This window comes from Felis catus, chromosome D1, assembly GCF_018350175.1.
Source record: "Felis catus isolate Fca126 chromosome D1, F.catus_Fca126_mat1.0, whole genome shotgun sequence".
In the NCBI taxonomy this organism is placed as follows: Eukaryota; Metazoa; Chordata; class Mammalia; order Carnivora; family Felidae; genus Felis; species Felis catus.
The window spans coordinates 98,135,703-98,160,372 of record NC_058377.1 but is presented as its reverse complement, the minus strand read 5'-3'; the positions used below and the strand labels follow the sequence as shown (position 1 = coordinate 98,160,372).

General features: G+C 39.6%; 1 protein-coding gene across 28 annotated transcripts in view; it reads left to right on the top strand.

The window, feature by feature from the left end:
• PHF21A (PHD finger protein 21A) overlaps nt 1-24,670 on the top strand; it is a 195,739-nt gene that overhangs the window by 65,347 nt on the left and 105,722 nt on the right. The window contains exon 3 of one of the 28 annotated variants that reach the window (XM_045039215.1): nt 10,051-10,151. The exons of the other annotated variants lie outside the window; for them this stretch is intronic. The gene's annotated coding sequence lies outside the window, so the exon portion shown is untranslated. The remainder of the gene's footprint in view (nt 1-10,050; nt 10,152-24,670) is intronic. 28 annotated transcript variants of the gene reach the window in all.

Genomic DNA, 24,670 nt, shown 5'->3' with positions numbered 1-24,670 from the left:
TGTCTACATGTCTTTGTGAAGCCTTTGTTGTGTGTGAAGGAATCCACCTCAAACTAGCTTAAGCATAAAGGGGAATTTTTTGGAACCATGTTAGAGCAACTTAGGAATCCAGGAGCAGCTTTTGGGACTAGAACTGGGGAGTTTCTGTCTCTTGTCTGTCTCTGTTCTCCTCTGCATCTGCTGCATTTCCGCTGTCTACAGACAGGCTTTCTCAGCTTCTCTGTATACTTGGCAGGCAGAGTCTTCCGGGCACTGTATATAGTTCCTAAGGTTGTATCTTTGGTAATGAGCCTGGTTCGACCAGTTATCTAGTCCTCGTCCAATCAGCTTTGACCAGGGGACCATGTCACTAGTACAGCCCTGGCTATAGCAGGGAGTGCCTCTCAGGGAAAGGGAGTTGTGAGTTAGGCTGGTACCCCGAAAAGTTTCCGAAGCCTTGTATATTACCTGCTTGCTCTCTGGCAAGATCGTGCCCGTTTTGGGGGTTAGTTTCTTAAAGGATAAGCTATTTAACATGCTGGATGGAATTCTACCTTGAATATAATGAAAAGCTTTAACGATTAATTGATTTGGCAAATACTTATTGAGTCCGTTTCTTTATACCAGCTATCCCTCCAGATGCTGAGAATATTTCAGTCCAACAAGACTAAGTTGAGGCCTTTCTTTTAGTCACGTGTGAGAAGTTTGACATGCTTTGAACTGACCTTCAAAATAGCCTTTTAGAGTCGTAATCAGATTTCATTTTACCAACAGTATAAAAATGAAGCATAGTTTAAAAAGTAAACACACATGATGTTTTCTTTGTTGGATATATCCATTTATTTTTTCCTAAGTGATTAGAAGTTGTGAGGTTATGATACTTGACATCTTAGAGTTTTGACGATTTATTTAAAGTTTTTTTCAATATGTATTTTTGAGAGACAGAGCATGAGCAGGGGAGGGGCAGAGAGAGAGACAGAGAGAGACAGAATCCAAAGCAGGCTCCAGGCTCTGAGCTGTCAGCACAGAGCTCAACATGGGTCTCGGACCCAAGAACTGTGAGAACATAACCCAAGCCGAAGTTGGACACTTAACCGACTGAGCCACCCAGGCGCCCCAAGTTTTAACAATTTAACCTTTAACCTCCTCCTTTGCTCACCCCTGTGGGAAGGCAGCAGTAGAGTGCAGCTAGGTGTTCAGGCTCTCTAGTTTCTGTTCTACGCAGATTTGAAATCCTTTCCATTTAACTAGACTTTCTTATAGGTTAGATGCTGCAGGACAAGAATTCTTCTCCAAGTTGGAAAATTAACTGACAAAAAGCTTTGCAAAGTAGGAAAAAAGGTGTGTTTGGAATTTCCATCAAAAATCGATTAGACTTTTTTCCAGATAGTGCTTTGTACCCATCAGTCAGGTTAGCAATTAAGCCACCCCGTGACAAACTTGAAAATGTGCTGTGGGGGCGCCTGGGTGGCGCAGTCGGTTAAGCATCCGACTTCAGCCAGGTCACGATCTCGCGGTCGGTGAGTTCGAGCCCCGCGTCGGGCTCTGGGCTGATGGCTCAGAGCCTGGAGCCTGCTTCCGATTCTGTGTCTCCCTCTCTCTCTGCCCGTCCCCCGTTCATGCTCTCTCTCTCTCTGTCCCAAAAATAAATAAAAAACGTTGAAAAAAAAAAAAAAAGAAAAGAAAATGTGCTGTGCAAGCCTCGAGTTTTAGAGGAAAATTTCCCTAAGAATCCTATTTTTATGCTTTTCTGCTCTGAGTTGGGTTTCACCTGGAAAATCTATGTTGTGTTTAAGCCAAGTTCGTGGGTAGTGCCTTCTCATAAGACCTGATCTCAGTTTGGATGGGGCAAACCTCCTTAAAGTGAGCTGGGACAGGTTCTAGAACAGGCTACTGATGGTTTGCACTTGAGACCCCTCACTGCTATTGGAGTTCGAGTGTTAGTTGGTTTTCCTTATTTCAACTTGAGCGATATTTAACATTTAAAAAAAATGTTTATTTTGAGAGAGAGTGAGAAAGAGAGAGAGCATGCACAAGCAGGGGAGGGGCAGAGAGAGAGGGAGAGAGAATCCCTAGCAGGCTCTGCATTTACAGCATGGAGTTCTGTATCACGAACCATGAGATCATGACCTGAGCTGAAATCAAAAGTCAGAAGCTTAACTGACTGAGCCACCCAGGACCCCCTCCCCAATCTTTGACATTTCTAAAGAGACACCAATTTTTTATTATTTTTTATTTTTTGGTCTACTTAGAATAAACAAAACATGAAGAACAAAAAGTGTTGTTTTCCTATGTAATTCAATACATTTCATTCTTTTATACAGTTCCTAAACAAGACTGAGTTTGGTGGGAAAAGTAAGCCCTAATGTGCTTGGTTTCCATTATGTGTATTGAATTAATATTTTGATGGGACTAGAATGATAACAGTTATGTACTGTACTGTGGTAATTGAGAAAATAGTCACTGAAACAAGTTTTTGTGTTCTGTGGTTCAAATGAGGAATCTTGGGTGAGAATGGCTATTCTAAAGATGATAGGATACCCTGTCCTGTAAAACTGGGGAGATGCTCAAAGATTATAGCTGTGGGAATTGTGCAGTGATACGGTAACTGCTTATGTTGTTCTAAGATGGGAAACGAAAAGGCCTCAAGCATTAATAGCCCACTGGACGTGATCTAGTGGAAAGAACTATTCTATTTCCTTTAATCAAGCACAATATGAACTCAGGAAAAATCCTCGGTTACAGTTTTTATGTAAACCAAAACAGATTAATACTAATAATAACTTTGTTTATTTTTGGTGCTAATGTTTTGGGGTTTTTTTCCAACACTTTACCCATCTTGATTTTTTTTTTACTCTATTTAAAGCAAATAAAATCAGTTATCTTTGTAAGATATGGCACTTGATTAGTTTTTAAAATAGATAAGTAACAAGCCTATTGGCTCAGCAAAAAACTAAACTGTTTACACTTGGTAATAATGTAACTGTTTTATGGAACTGAGCCCTAAGGGTAGGGACAGCACGTGGTTTGTTTACTAACACAAAGTACAAAGATTCTGTAGCTAATCTTAAAGTTCCCCTGTCTAAATTTCTTCAAACAGGAGCATGTATGAAATCTACATTACGTGTTTACAGCTAATTCCTGGTTCATTGACTGGGAGAGCTGTTGTTGGTGAAATAAACAACACAGGTTAAAAAAGGTTTCATGGGCAATAGAAATGACATATCTATCTTGAACAAGTTTAGATTCCTAGAAATTGACAGTTGTTAACAAATTTATCCATTATCTTTAAAAAATATGTTACCAAGGATATATTTTTTAATAGTCTAGGTCCTTGTTTTGAAATCTTGACTATAATACTAGCTGAGACTAATTTGAAAACAATCAAGGTTTACAGATCCTTGAAGTGAAAGTTTTCCTTTTGCCGTTGTCATTGCTTCCATATTTAACCTAGAAATAATTTGAATTAATTTGTTATGGATGCTGGCCCACATAGCCCAAGCCAGTGAAAATGCAAAGTCTATTTTGCTTTTGGAGTTTTCTGCCAGATGTCCCATGGAATAAGGTTGGAGTTACTAGCTTTGTTGGGAAAGGCTAAATTAAAAACAAAATTGCTGCCTAATCTAAAACCATTTTTAATAGTTCTGTTTTATTCTTATAAGATAAAATTCAAAATCTGTGGTTTTATTACCTGGGAGTAGGGAGCAAGAATGCTCTAACTTTATTAGAAACAACTTTCCATGGGAAACTTGTGTTTGAAAAGGTACCCCATTAGCTGTAGAGAAGCAAGAATATTTTAAATCTTAAGACTTTCAATAAAAGGTACATTGTAGAGCCTCCTGGTGGCAGCAGTTCTTTGTTGCCAGAATGTCCTCATTTGAGACACCTGCCAAATGGGAGCTAATTCTGAATTAGCAAAACAGACCTATTCTACTTGTCTGTATCCTTTTGAGGCTTTTACTACCAAGGCTCTAAGTAAAGTAATGCGTCGAGCATTTAAAACATTCTGATTTTAAGCGCATCTTCTATTATATTTTAAATGGATCCCCTAATAGTTAACTTATAAATGCCTTCTATGTGAATTAGAGAGCCTGGATATACCTTGTTATTAAGAGATTCCATGACTCCTATTTCCTGTGTACCTGATGGTCCACTGTTGATGCAATATACAGACCTGGTGATGCTTTTCATTGGTCTCAGTTCAGATGATCTGCTAGTGAGGGGATGAATTGACTGCTCTGGGAATTGGAAAGGTCAGTGGGAAGAAACCTGTGGCTAGCATTTGTATAACAGTAAAAGCTCTATGCAGAGAAAAGTCTTAACTGAGTCACTGGCTTAACTGTCACTTGTCACTCCCGCTGATGCCTGTGGCCAGTAGGTTGCTGTCTAGGGTACTCACATATATTTCCCATCAGTTGTGGAATGCTCATCAAGAGTGAGTTGTGTTTGTTTCTAAACCTGTTTATGCCATTTGTTCTTGTTACTGTAATTATGTAATTTAACTGTTACATAAATCAATGACTTCTGAAAAGGCAAGTTGTTCCCAAGAAAACGAAGTGAAATGTTTTTGGAAAAGAACAGATAAAGGTGAGTGAGTAAAAAATTGCTGCCCAATCACATTCGGGTAAGACAGCTGTAAAAGAATGGGGTATATAATAATTATTTAATAATACTTTAATTCGAGAAGGATTCTACATTCAGATTGCTTCAAAGTATTTGAAGTTCTCACCATAATTTAAAAACCACAAGTGGAGTTGGTGGGAATTCAAACTGGTACAGCCACTCTGGAAAACAATATGGAGGTTCCTCAAAAAGTGAAAAATAGAACTACCCTATGATCCAGCTGTTGCACTACTAATATTCACCGAAAAGGATACAAAAGTACTGATTCAAAGGGACTCATGCACCCTGATGTTTATAGCAGCATTGTCAACAATAGCCAAATTATGGAAAGAGCCCAAGTGTCTATCACCTGATGAATGGATAAAGATCTGGTGTATATGTATACAAGGGAATATTACTTGGCCATAAAAAAGAATGAAATCTTGCCATTTGCTAATGATGTGGATGGAGCCACAGAGTATATTGGCTATGTGAAATAAGTCAGTCAGAGAAAGACAAATGGCATATGATTTCACTCATATGTGGAATTTAAGAAACATAACAAATGAACATATGGAGAAAAAAGAGAAAGGCAAACCATAAAATAGACTTTTAACTATAAAGTGTATAAAGTGAGGGTTGCTACAGGGGATGTGGGTGGGGGATGGGCTAAATGAGTGATGGGGATTAAGGAGGCTACTTGTGATGAGCACTGGGTGTTATATGTAAGTGATGAACCACTGAATTCTATACCTGAAACTAATATTACACTGTATGCTAATTAACTGGAATTTAAATAAAAACTTGAAAGTACAAAAAAAGTCACAACTAAAAATGGTAGAGGATGCATTATGGAATAAGTTTTACAAATTTTTTAAAATTTATTTATTTTGAAAGAGAGAGAGAAAGCACATGCATGAGCGTGAGCAGGGGGAGGGGCAGAGAGAGAGGAGAGAGTGAGTGAGAGTTCCAAGCAGGCTCTGTGCACCGAGCACCTCAGCATGGAGTCCTATTTGGGGCTCGAACCCACAAACCATGAGATCATGACCTGAGTCAAAACCAAGAGTTAGCTGCTTAACCAGCTGAGCTACCTAGGCGTCCCTTGAATATATAGATCCATATAAACAAAAGACCTGGTCCTGTCTTGCAACATTAGCAAATGAATGTTCATTTAAGTTAAAATGCTTAGGTATGTGTAGAGATTTTTATGTTTACTGATTTAGGTGACCCTTTTTTTAAAAAAAGTTTTTTTAATGTTTATTTTTGAGAGAGAGAGAGAGACAGAGTGCAAGCAGGGGAGGGATAGAGAGAGAGGGAGACACAGAATCTGAAGCAGGCTCCAGGCTCTGAGCTGACCACACAGAACCCTACGCAGGGCTTGAACCCACAAACCACGAGATCATGACCTGAGCCGAAGTCGGATGCTTAACCAACTGAGCCACCCAGGCGCCCTGACCCTTTTTTTTTCTAACTGGTCCTGACCATTATCGGTTTAAGAGAGTCTCTACCGTATTACTTCAAACTACTAAAACTGAAGTGTACTTTTTAGCTTTTAATTCATCCATCCACAAATATTTATGGAGCACCTGTTCATGTGCCAGGTATTCTGCTTGGCTTCAGTGCTGAGCAAGGCCGACAGGACTTCTCTTCTTAAGGAGCTTACCTTCTAGCAGCACATTGGTGGAAGTACAGAGATTTAAAGAGTAATGGTTTTTCTCAGCCATTATAGAATAGTTACCAAAGTAAAATCTAGTCTATAAATTGAAGTCAGAGCCACATCTCCTTGTTGACCAGTGGTTTTCAACACTAGTTGGGTACAAAAAAAAAAAAAAAAGAAAGAAAAATACTGCATCTGGGCCCCATCTTAGACCAATTAAGTTAGAGTCTCTGGGAGTGGAGCCCATACACACAAAGATGTGTAGGAAAAGGCAAGTTGAGTTCAGTTAAAGTTTTTTGATGTTGTTCAAACTAAATCTGATAACCCTGAGCCAATTTGACATAGCATTTTTATTCCTGAATAACCTGGGAACAAATCTATATGGTGTTGGCTTGTTAGAGTTAATGATTTGTTTGAATTTTGCTAGAGAATAAACTTTACATAATGTGGTTTGTAAGGACAATTATTATATCAATAGTCTGACTTTCAGCTTTCCCCTTTGAAAAAAAATTTTTTTTAATGTTTAGTTTTGAGAGAGAGTGTGCAAGTGTGGGAGAGGCAGAGAGAAGGGGACAGAGGGTCCAAAGCGGGCCCTGCGCTGACAGCAGAGAGCCCGATGTGGGGCTCGAACTCACGAACCATGAGATCGTGACCTGAGCTGAAGTCAGATGCTCAACTGACCGAGCCACCCAGGTGCCCCTGGAAAGAAACATTTAAAGATGAGTTAACTGAAATTATTTTTTGACTCTTCTCTATAGTTGGAAGTGTACAGTGTGTATGAATGTATTTTAGCTTTCAGAAACATTTTAGTGAGTTAGAAACCTGAAGAAAAGCATCATATATTTTATTTGCTTTAAAATATTAATGTTCAGCTTACATGAAACATTAAGGTTAGAAAATGCTGAGCCTTGGGGTTCTTTTTACCAGGCATAGCATGTAGTTATAATTTTATGTATAATGAAAAAGCTAATTGATGTCAGAGGTATTGAAAATATCCCGAAATAAAACCTCCTCTTCAGAATGATTCCATTCATGCTTAATCTTTAGGCCCAGAAACTTTGAAAGTTGAAAGTGTAGCGCATTCATTATTTTTATTCCTAGCTCTCGCAAATATAGTCGCAAAGCACAGTTGTGCTTTTCTTGTTTACTTATCTTCCCACTTAGATTACTCAGAAGAGGACTACACGTTAGTACTTTTACTTCTAGGTATTCGTTTCACTAATAATCCTTCTTTCCTATTGATGTTTTGTAGATCAGGTACATTTTTACAGAAGGCTTTTTATTCTTTTTGATATTCATGAGAGATGTGATCTAGTGTTCTGTGAAACCAAGCATTTATCAGACCACTACAACAAATTCCAAAATACACATTATATTTAATTATGAATTTTGACTTGAAAATGTGATCTTAATAGCTCAGTTTTGCTCTTAGAATACAAATGCTTCGGGGGAAGGCGTGGCGAGGCACATTAGTTGAGGCACTTAGATTTTCATCTTGTGTAGTGGTAGCTTCTTTTCATCCCTGATTTGCCTTCCTGTGAGAATTCTTCCTTTACCTCCTCTCCCAGTGCGTGTGTATGCATCGTCACTGCACTCACGCGCACACATACACACATGCGTGCGCGCTCTCTCTCTCTCTCTCTCTCTCTCTCACACACACACACACACACACACACACACACACACACACACACACATCCCTTAAAGATGATACTGTTTATTTTCCCTTTCTGTGATCCCTTTGCTTATCCATTGCGGTAAGCTACCTGTTAGGTAGCTTGGTCAGAGATGTCCAGGAAGGTGGACAAGTCTTGTCAGTTGAAAGTGAAAGGGAAAATACTTAAAGATTTTACTAGGTGATTAACAGGGTTGATAAAGATTCCACAGGCCCCACTGGGGCAAATGATGAGAAAACTAATAGAAGTAGAATGTTATCTTATCAGCACTAGCAGCTAGGAGCAATTTAGCCCCATGAATATCTTATTTCTTGTATCTCTACTTTCTGTTTTAGTTAAAATATCAATGCCTCCTGTGTAGTACTTAGCAGTTTCCAATTCTATAAGGTAAACATGTTTTTTTGCCTCCTCCTCAGAGTTGAGAAAACTGACATACAATGAGATTGAATGCTTTGTCCAAGGTTATTTGGCTGGCTTAGTACTGTGAGGACTCTTGGTGTCAAGTGATAGAAAGTGAACTCAAAGTTGTTGATGCAAAAAAGAGAATTTATTGGTTTATGTAACTAGTAAGTTGAGGGACGTGGCTGGATTAGGGTCTTCAACTATGTTTTAGAACACTTTCTCCTTCTTTTGGCTCTGTTTGTGTATAGCCTATCTTGTGCTGGCAGTGCTTTTTTCTGGCAGCTCTGGTAGGTTACAGCCTACCATTTTGTCAACCCCAAGGAAGAGAGAACGCTCTTTTTCTTTGGAAGTATCGGCACAAGACATGGGCGTGATTTTCAGTCCACGAACGGTAATCCTCCAGTGTGACCAGAGAGCTGGAGGTGTCTCATTGGTCAAACCTGGGTCCCATGCCACCCCTGAAGCAGGATTGAGATCATTCTTAGATGAACAGGGAAAGAGTAGTTCTCCAAAAAGGTACTAGGCAGGCAAGAAATAATTGGTAAGTTATTGAACCTAGATTTCTGATTCAAAGCTGATGTTATTTTCTGTTTTATTACGATTAAAAATGGCAAGAAAAGTGCAAGCACAAAAATACAGTTGGCTAAAGACGGGGCATATAATCTTGAATTTTTAAATTGTTTACTATCAAAATCCATTGTCCTTCTTTGTGGCAAATTGAGTATCATCACCTCGTAGCATCTTGGAGTCCAGATACTATTAAGTAATCTGATCTCATTTTGCTTATATCATAGGAACAAACTTTAGGAGACTGCCTTAGGTTTTTAATTCTACTACCAATCTGAAATACATACGGGGAAAGGAAGCTTGACAGAAGAGCTGTGGTTGGATTGTTTGAATGTTCTAGCATTGCAAGAGACCCCTGATTTCCAGACAGAAGGATTTTTCTTCCACCCTGTCTTCTCCTGCCTGCTTCCCCATCCCCATCCCCATCATCCCCCTTTTCTTTTTTGGTTTCTTGGCTTGTGTCCATTCCTTCCTCCCATTCCCCCACCCCTAGAACAAAGACTGAACAGTTTTTCTTCTCCCCCTTGAGTAGAGGCATCATGACCAATCTCTTCCTTTAAGGAAAGTACTACAGAAGGGAATTGTATGTTGACCTGCTTAAGAATGGTTAAAGAGAACTCACTTTGTGTGGACAAGAAGTGTTGTGTCTTGAGAACCAAAGTCAGAGTATGCTGTCTCAGATACCCTTGGGCAGCTTCAACATGGGTATCTCTGGAGGCCCTAGAAGCAGCCTAGATGCTGGGGATGTAGGCTTATGGGCTTCTGTAAACTCCTTGGTGCCCAAGATGGCTATGAGAATAGAGGCGGGAGGTAATGTCAAATGCTCTGGTTTTCATTCCTGCTGTCACCAGAATTAAAAATGATCTAACTGTATTTTGGGCCCCCAGGCAGCACAGAAATGACATGCCACCTGCTGACCTAATCCATTTCATTTCTGGTACTAGGATAGCTAAAGCAATTTGCTCAATTTGCAATTGACTATTTACTCTAAAGCAGCAATGATTAAAATCTAGTGTAAGAAATCACATACTCTATTTATCAAGAATTAAGACTTTAAGGATGGAAAGTTATCCTTTTTTTGGGGGAAAAAGTCATTTAAATATGGTATATTTTACCTCATAGACGAACTATGCTTTTAGAAAACTACTTTTTGCTGTTGTTCCCTAGGAAGAAGTACAATCTGCTGATGAAACTTGAGATAACAGAAGTGTTTCTCAGTAGCAACTGAATGGAGCAGACAACTAGGAGACTGCTATATTTATCTTTAGGTAAATTTTGCAGTTTACTAGGGAAAAAAATCTGAATAGCACATTAATTCGTGTTAACCCAACAGCTCCTTCTCTGGCACATAGACGGGTTTGTTGCTGTAGTCCTGCACACACACTCAGGTGCTGGACATCCTTCCTTTGTCTAAGAAACTATGCCAAAAGCTACCTATGCTGATGAGTTCCTGGTTTTTTCCATTTTAATTAAAAAAAAAATCAATCCCATTTTTTTCTCTTCCCCCATCAAGACGAAGTGATTAAAACTTTTCACAGTGATGGTTTCAGGAGCTTGGACTCTGGTCTTGATCACTGTGTTGAACAGTTATGTACGGTAATGCAGTTGATGAATTAGAGTTTTAGAGGCACCCACTTCAGTCCCCTCCCAGAGATCCTTGTATCGGCGAGTAACATGCTGGCAGAATTAAGGTGTCTGCTTCCAGTTCAGCCCTCTTTTCTTTCTTGTTGCTTTCTGTGATTCGGCAGCTATGGAATTTGCTTCCCTGCATGGGCCTCTCAGAAGCCAGCTCTCCTGCTCTCCCCAACACGCTCACAGTCAGCAGAACAGGGAAATCACACTGATCAGCACATCACTCGGTTGATCAAAGGAAGCCAGCCACTTTCCTTCAACAAGACCCAGCGGTGTTAGTCACTGCGCCTTCTCCTGCCGTGAGCAAGGCCACTGGAACTCTGCTGGCAGCATTAGTCCGTGTGTAAAAAGCTGCTTATATTACCTTCGCCTTGGCTTCTGCTTCGGCCTAGGAAAGTTGAGGAGAAAGACAAATGCCCCTGAGAGCCGGTATCTCTCCTTTCTAAAATTTGGTGCGAAGCATTTCCCTCTATTGGCAATCCCCCATGGCAATCCCTAACTCTGTTGGGAAAAGACTTGCTAATTTTCTTTTAATTGTAAAAGAGCAGAGCCCCACAGCATACTGAACGTGTGGTGAGTGTGTGAAATATATGACAGAATACAATACATTGATTGCGTTAATCATAGGTCTGACAAATCCATGAAATTAAAATAAGCCATGTTTTTTTAGTACTTAGTCTTTTGACTCTGTTGCTTTTTAATCTTTTCTGGGTAGTCTTACATTATTTTGTAGGGAACCTGTGGGTCTCAGTGCTAATTTGTTGGCTATAGGCAGCAGTTTACTACCCCTGGCTTTAACGTGTGTGTAATTCCCTTTCTTGTAAGCAGTTGGCATTTCAGTACAGTTTACAGTATGGAACATGGAAGGGACCCCCTGAGTAGGACAGTGGCTGCTCTTTGTCACTTGCAGCTGTGTGTGCAAGGGAGCGTGCTGGCAACCAGCAAGGAGAGCGCTGTGACAGGTGGGAAGAGCAAAACCAGAAAATATGCTTCTCCTTTCTCTTACCCTCTTTCCAGTCCCTTCTTTCCCCCCACCCTTTTCTACCTGACCTTCTGTTTTTCTTCTCTTCCCCTTTTAGAAGCCATCTGTTTCCCTCTACCAGTTCTGTTTGGCTTGCAGATGCCACAGGAATACACTGTGTTGGAGCTAGCGTGTGCTTGACCTGTGTTGAACGTATGTATTTGGGCTGGCCTCAGCCTGGTGCACTGAAGGGAATGCTGAAGGCCTGGCGTACCAGATTCCATAAATTTTGCATACCAGTTCTAGAGACTTAAACGTATTTTACCACCTGGATCTGAGAGGTGATAGAGCGCTTTAAAAAAAAATTTTTTTTTAATGTTTGTTTTTGACAGAGAGAGAGAGAGAGCGAGCATGAGTGGGGGAGGGGCAGAGAGAGAGGGAGACACAGAATCCGAAGCAGGCTCCAGGCTCTGAGCTGTCAGCACAGAGCCCGACGAGGGGGTTGAACTCACAGACTGCGAGATCATGACCTGAGCTGAAGTTGGACGTACAACCGACTGAGCCACCCCAGGTGCCCCAGTAGAATGCTCTTTAAAGACTGGTTCTGCAAGTTCTGTATTACTTTCTATTAGAGATGGGAGCAGCATTAGGCTGTGCTTCAAAAGCTGCTTTATGTACTCTTGGCCTTAGCCTGGGCCTAGGCAAAGAGGGAGAAATGGAGGACAATGCCCCAACAGCCAGTATTCTTCTTTCTAAAACTTGGTGTAAAACATTTTCCTCCCTGTCGTCAGTAACACAAATGGTCACTGCGGAGCCAGTTTCGTTGCTCCCTGAGTGGGCACCCAGTTCATAGTCTCCCTGCTGTGGTCCTCCTTCAGTTACCTTCTCCTCAGGCCCTGCTGGTGGGGATGTGTGATGGTGCAGCCACTTCGGAAAGCAGTCCGGCGGTTCCTCAGAATCTCAATCTTGAGTTACCGCGTGACTCAGCAATTTCACTCCTAGGTCTATATTCAAAAGAAGTGAAAACATACGTCCGAACACAGCTTTTACACAAATACTCAGTGCAGCGTTATTCGCGATAGCCAGGAAGTGGAAATAACCCGTTGCCTGATAGATGGCTAAATAACATGCGGCATACCCATACGATGGATTACTGTTTGGCAGTAAAAGGAATGAAGTGCTGATACATGCTACCACATGGATGAATCTTGAAAACATTGTGCTAAGTGAAAGAAGCTGGTCATGGAAGGCCACATATTTTATGAATCCACTTATATGAAGTGTCTGGAATATCCAAATCTATAGAGACAGAAAGTAGATTAATGGCTTCCTGGGTGGAAAGAAGTGTGTGTGTGTGTGTGTGTGTGTGTGTGTGTGTGTGTGTGAGAGAGAGAGAGAGAGAGAGAGAGAAGAGAGAGAGAGAGAGAGAGAGAGAGAGAGAGAGAGAGGAAAGTGGGAATGGGGAGTGACTGCTAATGTGTTTGGAATTTCTTTTTGGGGTGATAAAATGTTCAAAAATTGATTGTGGTGGTGGTTGCACAAGTCTGTGAATATGCTAAAAGCCATTGAACCATACACTTTAAATGGGTGAATTGTATGGTGTGTGAATTATATCTCAATAAAGCTATTTTAAAAATTATTACCACATACTTCATTTGGTCCGAGGGCACTGAATTGTCTTTCCTAAAGTTGTAGAGGTTAGGAGAACCCGTATTCTCAAGACTATTGAGATCTCATAAAGGTAATAACTTATTTACACAGTGTGTCATTGTCTTACCTGTAGTTTTCACGTACTTTATCTGATTTGACCTCCACTGAACCCCGGTGTGCAGATGGAAGTGACACACGTAAAGAAAAAGCGACTTCTCTTAAGATTATATAACTAGTAAATGGCAGAGCAAGTATTTAATCTTAGGCTTTCTGATTCCTAGTTCACTGCACTCTTGTCAGAATAACGTCAGAATTTCAGAGAAAGTGATGGTGACCCTTGATGTTTGCCACATTCTTATTATGCTTAACCCTTTCACCTCTTGACTATGGCTGGAAAAGCCACTCACTCTCTTGTCTTGCTTTTCATAGCTGGAAAATGGAGATAAGAATACCTCCCATCTCAAAAACGTCACTGTCTTGGTTTCTTTCTTTAGAAGAGGGAGCTAGGAATGTTTCCTATCTCCTGGGCACATAATAAAGACTAATAAAAAATGGTTATAAAACATCTCAGGCCATAAAAATTCTTCGTAATAAACTATCAAAGAGTTGTTTTTATCTTTTTTTTAATGTTGTACGACCTCAGAATCTCAGTGGGATGTAGTCATAACCACTTGTATCACTTTTCTCTAAGGAGCTCAAAGCACTTTACAGACATTATCAAATTAATCCTCCCTACATCCCTGTGAGTTACATAGGGAACTGGTATCAGAGGAGCTAGAGCACAGAGAGGTGAAGTAACTTGCCTGAAGCCTTTATCTCAGGCCGGGTTTATACTATACCGATTGCTCATTTATTTGCCCCTAGTGATATTTCTTTGGTCAATTACACTTATTCTCTATGAGTTTGTCACTAGTTAAACATGAAAAAAAATGCTTGTATAGCCCTCCTGAATCACTGTAGGTCAGCTTAAACTTTATTGAGGGTAAAGCTGTTTATTTTGATCTGTATCATCCTTGATCTATACTAGAAAAAAGCTCAGAATTCCTGAATATACGCTTTGACTTCAACATTCACGATGGGGAACAGTGCCAACTGCGTGTCCTGCTGTGTAGACAGGAGACTTCCTTGATGAGTCTTGGGAAAGAACTCTCATTTGTCTGGACACTCTTCACAGAGTGAAGGCAGACTTCCTTCCAAGTCGTTGAGTTTTACAGTGTGTTTACATGTAGAAAAAGCCCATTTACCATCTGGATTGCAACCTAGATCTTTACCACCGCCATCATCATTTAATATTGTTTTGGGCTTATGGCTTAATCCCATTACCAACCCTTCTGACAGAGAATATATATGAAGGGAATGTGTAAGATGATTAAAAGGCCTGCATGAAACTGCCTTAGAGTGGCTTCTAATAACCCAGTAGAAAGCAGAGTAAATCTGATCCATACTGGGAGACACTGGATTCTGGCTTTTCTCTTGTGTTAACGGAATCTCTGGCTTCTTGCTGAGGCCGTCCTGGCAGGGTTTTGGGTTTGGGTGTGTTTGGTATTTTTGGTTATTTGTTTTCTGTCATCTGGATGTCTCCCTTGATGGGGACATGCTTTTCCCCACCAGAAGTGGATTTTCCTTGCATATGAACCTTGTTGGTGTGCCACCTCAGGGGCATCGGCCCCCGTACTATTGGCACTGCCCTGTGTACAGTTCGTTAAACCGCCTGCTGTGGACCTGGGTTCCTGCTGCCGCTGTTCACTGATGTGTGTGAATTGGGTGAAGCACATGTATACAAGCCGAGGTGCACTCGTGGAAACAAACCCTGAAAATAGCAAACGATAAAGGTGGGGTAAAGCCTTCGGCTTTTAAATGAGCTTGGTAATCTGGCTAAGCTGAATGCCAGAGCTCACAAAGCTGAGAATTGCATTTCTGAAGATAAGACAGCCCCTTTTTGTGTTTTTATCTCTTCTTCCCAAAATATATTGAGTTTTAATATGGTGCTTTATCTCTCTGAGCAAGAAAACAGAGTCCATGGTGCACTCATGGGCCACTGAGTCCAGCCCAAAGAGGAGTTTCTCCTCACGTCTGTGGTAAGTAACTACATCCCAAGAAGGTAAACCTTGACCAGAGTCGTCTTCCCAAGACATGTGGCTTCCGTATCCTCACTGCAGCATAAAGGGATCAGGCAACTCACAGAAGGCGAGAGTAGGGCTTTCTAAAAGTCTAGTAGTCTGTACGTTTTAGAGAACAGGTGGTGGTTTCCTTTGAAGTTGGGCCCCTGCCCTTTTTCATTAACTAAATGTACAAAGAGAGAATCTTGATTTCCAGCCATTCTTTTTTGAAATGCTTTGTAGTGCTTTGGATCTTTCTTGTGATTCTGTTTACCAGGACCTAAAATGCGTATTTAAGAAGCTCTGAACAAATTTTTTCTAATTCCTAGCTTTCTTACTTAGGTAAAGTATAGCAAGTGATCAAGTCGGGGTCATAGTAGAGTCTTAAGAACATATCAGGCAGTCTCTCTGTTTTTTCCTCCACCCATCCCGACTCCCCCTCAGCAAATTTCAGCTATGTGTATTTATATAGAAATCCATCACCCAGGAAGTGTTTTTTCAGCCTTTCTTTTGTGTTGGTATCTGATGAGTGTGCTAATACAATATCTGTGTTCTTTAGTGTGGAGAAGGGAATAAACACACACGGTAGAACAGGACACTGTGCAATAAAAGTCAGTATGTGGTGTAGATAATGAGGAGAGAGGGCAGGGAAGGCTTGAGAACCCAGGTGGGATTTGGATCCAGAAAGACAGAGAGAATGGAGGCATTCTAAGTCTGGGAAATCATGTGAACCAAGGCAAAGATACAGCAGTGAGTGATATGTAAGAATGAACCTAAGAACTTTGCTGCATGCTGAGAATTTTTCATAGTAAGTGTTGGGAAACAAACACGCCAAATTAAGATTGAATAGTTACTCTAGGGCCTGGTACTAGAAGGCTTTAATTGACTACGCTGTCCCTTGCCTACAACTAGACTTGCTTAGAAAGCTTTGATCAGTACCTGCCTTCCTGATCTTTGATTACTACCTATAAACGCTTTAGCATTTGAGGGGTATAATAAGTTTGTATTTGGAGGAAGTAAGATTTCATTGGCCTGTTTGCGTTTGTGTTGCTAAAACAATATAGTCAGGAAACTAAATCAATTAGTTATCTTGTAGAAAGAAGTAACGTCTGTAGTTAAGAGAGCAGGCTTTTCTTCCTTAAAAGGAATTTTGTTTCCTAATTGTGAAATCTTGGTTGGCCTGTTTGTTTATAAATGAAAATGTTTGTGAGTGAGAAGGCAGGTTTAATGTTTAAAGGAGTTTGGATAGCTGTTGCAGAAGCAAAATTGATTTATAACATTGCTTCCTGATCTGGGATTGCCTGAGGGAGTAAGAGAAATCCTACATTTACCTATGATAAGTTGTACGGGCTGTTACTTAGAAATGATGCTTGTTTGAAAGAGAAAATATGAGATCCAAATGGGGGTGGTAAGGGTAGGGGAGGTAGGAGTCCAGGAGGCCAGGGCAGTGTAAAGATTGGGAGTTTCTGTTATAATTACAGATTTGAGTAGGAACAGATGACTCTAGAGTTTTCAATTACATCTTTTGCCTTAATATGAATTTTCTGATAGTTATTTTTCCACTTATTTAAGGTACATTTCGTTTAGTAATGTATTTTCAATAAAGCCAAAGAGAACCTATAGCTGTAACGTAGGTAGAATTTTGAATAGCAGTTTGATTTATTTTCCAGTTCCGTTTTGCTGTATCTTGTGTTATATTGATAGTTGCTATTATTTATCTCATTTAAACAGTAGTGCTTAGGTTGAAACTTGATTCTAGTCAATTTTATTATGATGGGTTTACCATCTTCTCAAATGCAGCACTCCTCTAATGCATTGTTACTATATCATGAAGGTAAAAACAAATTTACAGCCGTTATAACCACAAACCTAACCTTTCATCAGTTTGCTTGATTTACTACAAATTAAATTATATTATGCCTGATATAAATCATTAAATATATAATTTAAAGCAGTTGCTGTGATCCGTCTTTTACTCTTTTCTGCCCTCACATCCAAACCTGGAACTTGAAGTCTGAAAGGCAGTAAGATGATTAGAAAGCTGCCCTTCTGGAGTCCTAAGTGAGCATTCATTTCCATGTTGGGATATGACAGCGGGATCCTTTCAGCTCTGAGCTACAGATGCACACATTGCATTCAGGATGGAATGTTTGCTCCTTGACTTGTCTGCCTGATTTAAATATTCATACTTCACCAGAAGGAAAAAGCTGCTGACTTCTAAAAGTGGGTCAGTTTTTTTTTTTTTTTAATGGCCCTTTTGGCACTTTGTAATGTGTTAATACTGCCTTAGAGCTGGGGAATAGTTTGGCAGATCTCATCTTTATCACTTCAGGGGCCAAGGCTTCGCTAGGCCACTGGAAGGAGAGAGCATTGCAGATATTAATAGCTAATAGACTACGATATGGGCTTTATTTGCCTTTCTGTTTGCTTTTATGGGTGTGGAATATAATATGTTAACCAGGAAGGATTAATTTGAGAAAAATCTTTTTATGTGTAGACAAATGATAAAGGTGATGATGTAAGTAAACAGCAGTAGCCTGTCTTCAGAAGCATAGTGTTTCGGAATAAATTCGACAATTGCATAAATTTGTTTTATTTGTCTGTTTGAATATGATAACTTTTGAAAGAGGTCTTTGGATAAAATGAGGTCATTGGTAGGTTTTGAATCTTATTCCTACATCATTTATTTCAGCTTAACGACTATATAAAGTATACTTCATATCGATTTGAGTTTCTTGCTTCTGAGGGACCCAGATAGCATTTTAAACACGAATGTCATTTTTTCCTCACAAAATTAAAAATGTAAATATATTCTATGGAAAGGAAGGGCAGGATGTCGGATGACAAAGGGAGGATCAGAACAGTAGGAGGGACCAGAAGGAGAGAGGGCTTCTGGAGATCCCACCATGTCTTAGTCATGGGACATAGGTGAGATTGAGCGAGTTCAAATTACTTGTCCGGGAGAGATGTTACACATTTCACTGGTTTACTCCTTCACTTCCTCAGGATTTGCAAAACTGACTCCATGGTTTCAGGCCAGTTTTATAATGTATCCATGGCCTGTCCTATAGCTTACCCTAGACCAGCTCAAGTTGTAGTGGATTCTCCCAGAATTATGCTTCTCACACAGGCCAATATGGCTTCTTTTAGGATCTTCTTGATCTTTGTCAAATTCTAGCTCCCACTTTAAAATGGCCAAAGAGTTATTTAGGTCATTACCTAAAAGTTTGGTTCAGGTGTTTCTAAAAATCGGGAATGTGCCCTGTTGAGGAATATGTTTGGTCATGTGTCTCTCTCCCACAAGTCTGAGATGTGTTTGCTTTTATCAAAATGATACGGACTCCATTTGGTTCCCTGACATCCTGGAAAATTCCAAAATATTATTGAGCTGGTAATGCTGAGGAATTAGTTGTTTACTTTTCTTTGGACATTAATTGTGTTCCTGAAGATTGGTTTGTAAATCTCAAAACATATTAAGTACGGTAGGGGAAATTGTTATTTTTAATAGTTAAACAGACTTCTAGGATTTAAAAAATAAATGAGATGAATCCTGTTCTCAGAGATCGCTTACTGTAGAACTTTAAAGAATTCTGGGGTACATCTTTATTGGTAGGCACAGAATCTGTCTGTAATAGGAATGCCTACTACGGAAGTATATAAAGATGAAACGTCATGTCTACTTTCAGGTTGTTCGTGGGGGAAAAGGATACGTGATGATTTGCTGGAAGGTGGAAGGATATATAGATACTTGGTTTATTGAAGGGATCGTTGTACTATGCTTTGAACTTTTCTGTGTGTTTGAAATTTTACAAAATAAAAGGTCATAAAAATAAGTGCTTCCTCATTTATTTTAAACCTGGGTCTTCATGGATTAGGCCTGTTTATAAAGCAACAAATTGGGCAGAACCTGTACCTTTGGAATCCTGACGTGCATGCTTCACTAAGTAGATCACACAGCCCCTGAATGAAGCAGGTGATCTTGGCCCGCCTATAATTGGAACCAAGGAAAAGAGACTTCTGACTTTTTAACCCCTTGGTTGACATTTCCAAGATAAATTTGACCCAGATGACTTAAGAAATAATCAATTTTAAGCGTGTTTGGTAGTGTACAGCAAAAATGTTATTGCTGGAAAGAAATAACCACAAATATTGAAATCACTGTCAGCATCATACTTTATCTGTACATCCCAGATGTTTCTAAGATCTCATTTGTTACTGACTTGTCTTTTCCATCCTCCTGACTTTTTTTTTCTTTTTAAGTGACTTTTACCGTGTATTCTTAAAAGCATTTGTGTGTGTTGAGGAAATTCCATTTTTAAACATATGAACGTTCTATTTCTGTGTTTGAAACGATGTTGAGGGTGGGGGCAATGAGGAAAGAGGTGATGGAGAAAAGAGAGAATAGGAGATTGGATTTTTCTATGTGTTTTAAAAGAGAGGGAGAAAGAGAGAAATAAGTTCATGTATCTAGTGCTCACTGTATTATCTTCACCATTAAAATTCAGCAGGAATGACCTATTTACTCTGTATAGGCGTGTTCAAACCTAGTACACTGATAAAAGATGGGACCAACCTGGGAAATCCTTTCTTCTGACTAGATCAAGAACCTTAATGTTGTGTATGGGTGTGTGTGTGTGTGTGTGTGCATGTGTATGTGTATATAGTGTCGTATGAGCTCTGTCACTGTAGTTCTAAGGTTGAATAGATTTATATTTAACCAAAGAGGAAAGGGGGAGCTATTCCTGGGATTTTACTATTTACTTACTTATTTTAAATTTTTTTAAACATTTATTCATTTTTGAGAGACAGAGAGAGACAGAGTGTGAGTAGAGGAGGGGTAGATAGAGAGGGAGACACAGAATCTGAAGCAGGCCCAGGCTCCGAGCTGTCAGCACAGAGCCCGACGTGGGGCTCGAACTCATGTACCGCAAGATCATGACCTGAGCTGATGTCGGGCACTTAACTGACTGACCACCCAGGCGCCCCTTGGGTTTTTAGTATTTAAATAATCAATTCATGAAAGAGAATTGGAGCTAAACAACAACAACAACAACAACAACAAAACCCTGCAGTGGTGTTTAAGCTTGAACATGTACAGAAGCCTCCTCTCCCCAACATCGGATGCAGTTTGATATAAGATCCTTCGGGACTGAATTGTAAACAACTATTTGTTACCAGCAGGGCCTCTTAATGAAGTCTTTTAGCATTTATTCTTATTTTCTATACACTAAATTGTATTAATTGCTAAACTCTAATTTTCTACTATGCCACAATGAGTAATCCAGCTATTTTATTCTCAAAGTCATCTAAGATTGTACAAAGCCCCAAGCCCTCACTCCTCCCTAGTTTTAAAAAATCGCTATTCAGACATCATCTCTTCTACTTATAGATTGCTAAGTTATTTTGGGATTAAAGAATCCCTAAAAAACTTTATGTAATATGCTGTTTTTCTTTATTTATAACCATAAGTAGTATCATCACTCTATAGTGTAGGTATTTCCTTCCACCACCACCCCACCCTGCCTCCATCCTTCCTCCGTTCTCCACTGTTGTGGGACCACTGACTTTAATGAAATTCCATTTCCTATGTGACTAGTATTATGTTCTACCCACTATAATACAAGAGTAGAGTGAAAAGTCACTTGGGATTACTGCCAGAGATTGTTCAGAGGAAACCACATCTAGTAACCCTGTTATATCTGGCTGAGTTCATACTCAGAAGCCAGCACAAAAAGACTTGGAAGGTTAAATTCTCCTACTGGAACATTTTCAGTTACATGTGCTTTAGGCTTATAAAAGACCTAATCTCTTTTCCAAAAAAAAAAAAAAAATGCTGTTCCTATCAAATAATAGTAAACTTATTTGAGTGGTTTTTTTCATAGATGTGTTGCTTGAAAGTCTTGGGAATCTGCAGAAAAGGAAACAGATTGATAAGCACTCCGTATTTTTCATTCATGCAGATATTTTTAATCGCAGGAAAATTTTAAAATTATTTTCTCTGACTTTAGTCAAGGACTCGAGAAAGCTGCAGATTGTGCAGTTTTGACTGGATCTTGATAGTGATCTGTAATTTTAGTTTGCTCTTTATAATATCGACCTTTTTGTCTTTACTACTGAGAAGGTTGGAATGAAATATAGAACTGAATTCAGTCTTTGTAGATCTATAGTTGAGCCTGTACCTATCCTGATTTTTGAGATAATTGACTCATTTCAAGAGTGTGACGATGAGAGAATAGGTCTCTAGGTTTAAGTTCAAGTTCTCTATGCTGGCGGTGCCTGCTTCCTGAGAATTAATATTGTAATAAAAATTATGGTGAGCTGCTTCCTTCAAAACAGGCCTTATACTTGTCTGTTTTCACACTTGCCCACACATTCACTTGCTTGGGACAAAGCCTTCTGGACTTTTCATGGCCAGAAAATATTGATTGTAACTAAAACTTGATTTGAAAGTATAAGCAGATAAGAAAAACTTACCAGTTATATGAAGAAAATCAGCAGCTTGAAGCTGAGCAGTCAAAGCAAATTCCCCACCCCACCCCTACTAAAACAGTTAATGCTAGAAATGGGAGATACGTTTTTAAATTCTTCATCAGTATTTTCAATGAGGTTTGAGAGGATATTATTTCATCAGTAGAACAAAAACAGGCTCACCTTCTTACCCCCTGAATAAAACGTCAAGTCCTTACAGTGGCCAGGAAGGCCTGATAGCCTGTCCTCATTTCCTGCTCTGCTCCAGCCACTCAGGGCTCCTTGCTGTTCCTTTAACGTGTTGGGCGGCGCCTAGCCTTCAGGATTTATAATGGCCATTCTCTCTGCCTGGTAAGTTCTTTATATAGTCGCACAGCTAACTCCTTTAACTCCTTCAAGAGCCTAGAATGGTTGTCTGGCACATTGGTAGGTACTTGATAAATAGTTTTTGAAAGAATGAAATCAATAGGAATATTAAAAAGTAAACTCAATGGAGATAGTGAATAGCAAAGTGGATTCTGCAAGGCATTGAATTAGTAAATGAGAAGAAAATTAAGAAATTGTATAACATAGCGAAGAGTAAAAGAGATGGCAAATATAAAGAAAATAAATATGGAGATTAGATCTAAGAGATTTAATATCTATATAATAGGAGTTTCAAAAGAAAAGCAATGATTAAAGAAAGTATAGCAGGAAAAAATTACTGAGCTGGAAGAAGAAGCCTCAGATCTTGAGATAAAGCTCTTAGCATCAAGCAAGATTATTTGGGAGGAAAAAAAGTTATCCTACTGCTAGAAATTTTAAGGGTTTTAAAAAATGTTTATTTGGAGAGAGAGAGAGAGAGCACATGTGAGCAGGGGAGGGGCAGAGACAGAGGGAGAGAGAGAATCCCAAGCAGGCTCCATGCTGTCAGTGCAGAGCCCGATGTGGGGCTCAGTCCCATGAACTGTGAGATCATGACCTGAGCTGAAATAAACAGACGCTCCACCAACTGAGCCACCGGGTGCCCCTAAAAGTTTTAAGTTCTTAAATAAGGAGAAAAGTCACACAGACTTCTCAGTAGTTAATAACAACAACCAAAAAAGTTACTTATAAAGTAATGAGATAAACATTACATTTTTCATCAACAACTCTGAATGTTAGAAGATAGTAGAACTTCATAGAATTCTGAGGGAACAGGATTGACACCAGAACTTTATGATAAGGAAAGGAATCATGTGGGTATAAGGATAAAAGAAAGACATTTTTGGTCTCACAAAGTATACTTACTCATATAGCCTTTCTGAGAGATTTTGTGTCTGAAAAATCTTGGTTGGATGTGCTCCAACCAAATTAGTCAGAACTAAAGAATCAGTAAACAAAAGTTGATTCTTTGAGAAGATTGACAAAGTTAACAAACCATTAGTGGTACTGACAAAGGAAAAAAAGAGAGAAGACTATTCTGGATATTCTAGGTAGTACAACAACACAGGAAAAGAAAATGAAAAACACTACTGGAACAATAGATGTATATTGTCATTATTTGCAGAAGATGTGATTGTCAACCTAGAGAAACCAGGAAAATCAGTGAACATTATTACAAGTAATGATGGTAAGATGGTCATATACAGGTGAAATCAAGAACTTTCCTTTATATCAGCCATATGGCAAAAATTGTCTAGTCACAAAAGAATTCTTTTAAAACACAGAAATAAATTTAGTAAGCAATGTTTAATACCTGTACCTTTTTGTTTTTAGTTTGAGATTTAAAATAACTTAAATAAATGAAGACCTACACCTTCTTTATGGATGGAAAGATTCAACATTTTAAATAAGTTAGGGGCGCCTAGGTGGCTCAGTCTGTTAAGCAGCCAGCTTCGGCTCAGGTCATGATATCACGGTTCATGGGTTCGAGCCCCGCGTCAAGCTCTGTGCTGACAGATCAGAGCCTGGAGCCTGCTTCAGATCTGTGTCTCCCTCTCTCTCTGCCCCTCCCCTGCTCATGCTCATGCTCTGTCCCAAAAATAAATATTTTTTAAAAAAAGTTAATTCTCGGGGCGCCTGGGTGGCGCAGTCGGTTAAGCATCCGACTTCAGCCAGGTCACTATCTCGCGGTCCGGGAGTTCGAGCCCCGCGTCAGGCTCTGGGCTGATGGCTCGGAGCCTGGAGCCTGTTTCCGATTCTGTGTCTCCCTCTCTCTCTGCCCCTCCCCCATTCATGCTCTGTCTCTCTCTGTCCCAAAAATAAATAAACGTTGAAAAAAAAATTTTTTTTTTAAAAAAAGTTAATTCTCCTGAAATCTTTAAGTGTAATATTACTCCATATAAAAAAATTCCAATGGATATTTTGGGGAATGTGACAGACTGATTCTAAAGTTCATCCACATATAGCCCGGGAAACTTTGGAAAAGACAAGGAATGCTGCATTTCTGGCCCAGACCTGTAATCCAGCTGCTACCAGATAATTTCACTGGAATGTCCCACAGGCTCCTCAAATGCAGTGTATGTCCCAAACTTGAATTCGTTATCTTCTCTTCACTTGTTTGCCACTATGTTCCTTATTGTAAATGTTACCACTGGCTGCTGTAATAATCACGCCTGAAACCTGAAAGTCATTTTAGACTCTGCAAGGCATCCTTGATTGTTCATCTCCAAAATTTAGTCGTTAGGTCCTGCCAGTCTTCCTCTTAAATATCCTATCTCCAGGGATGCCTTGGTGGCTCAGTAGGTTAAATCGTTTGACTCTTGATCTCAGCTCAGGTCTTGATCTCAGGGTCATGAGTTCAAGTCCTGTGTTGGGCTTTGCGTTGAGCATGAAGTCTACTTAAAAAAAAAAGAAGAAGCATGCTCACATCATCACTGCTTTGTGTCCACACCGTCATCACCTCTTGTGTGACTTATTAAAAAAAAAAAAAAAAAAAAAGCCGGTTTGCTTCTCTTTGCTTCCAGTTTTCATCCCTTCCAATTACTGTAGCTAAAGTGACCCTTCAAAAATGCAA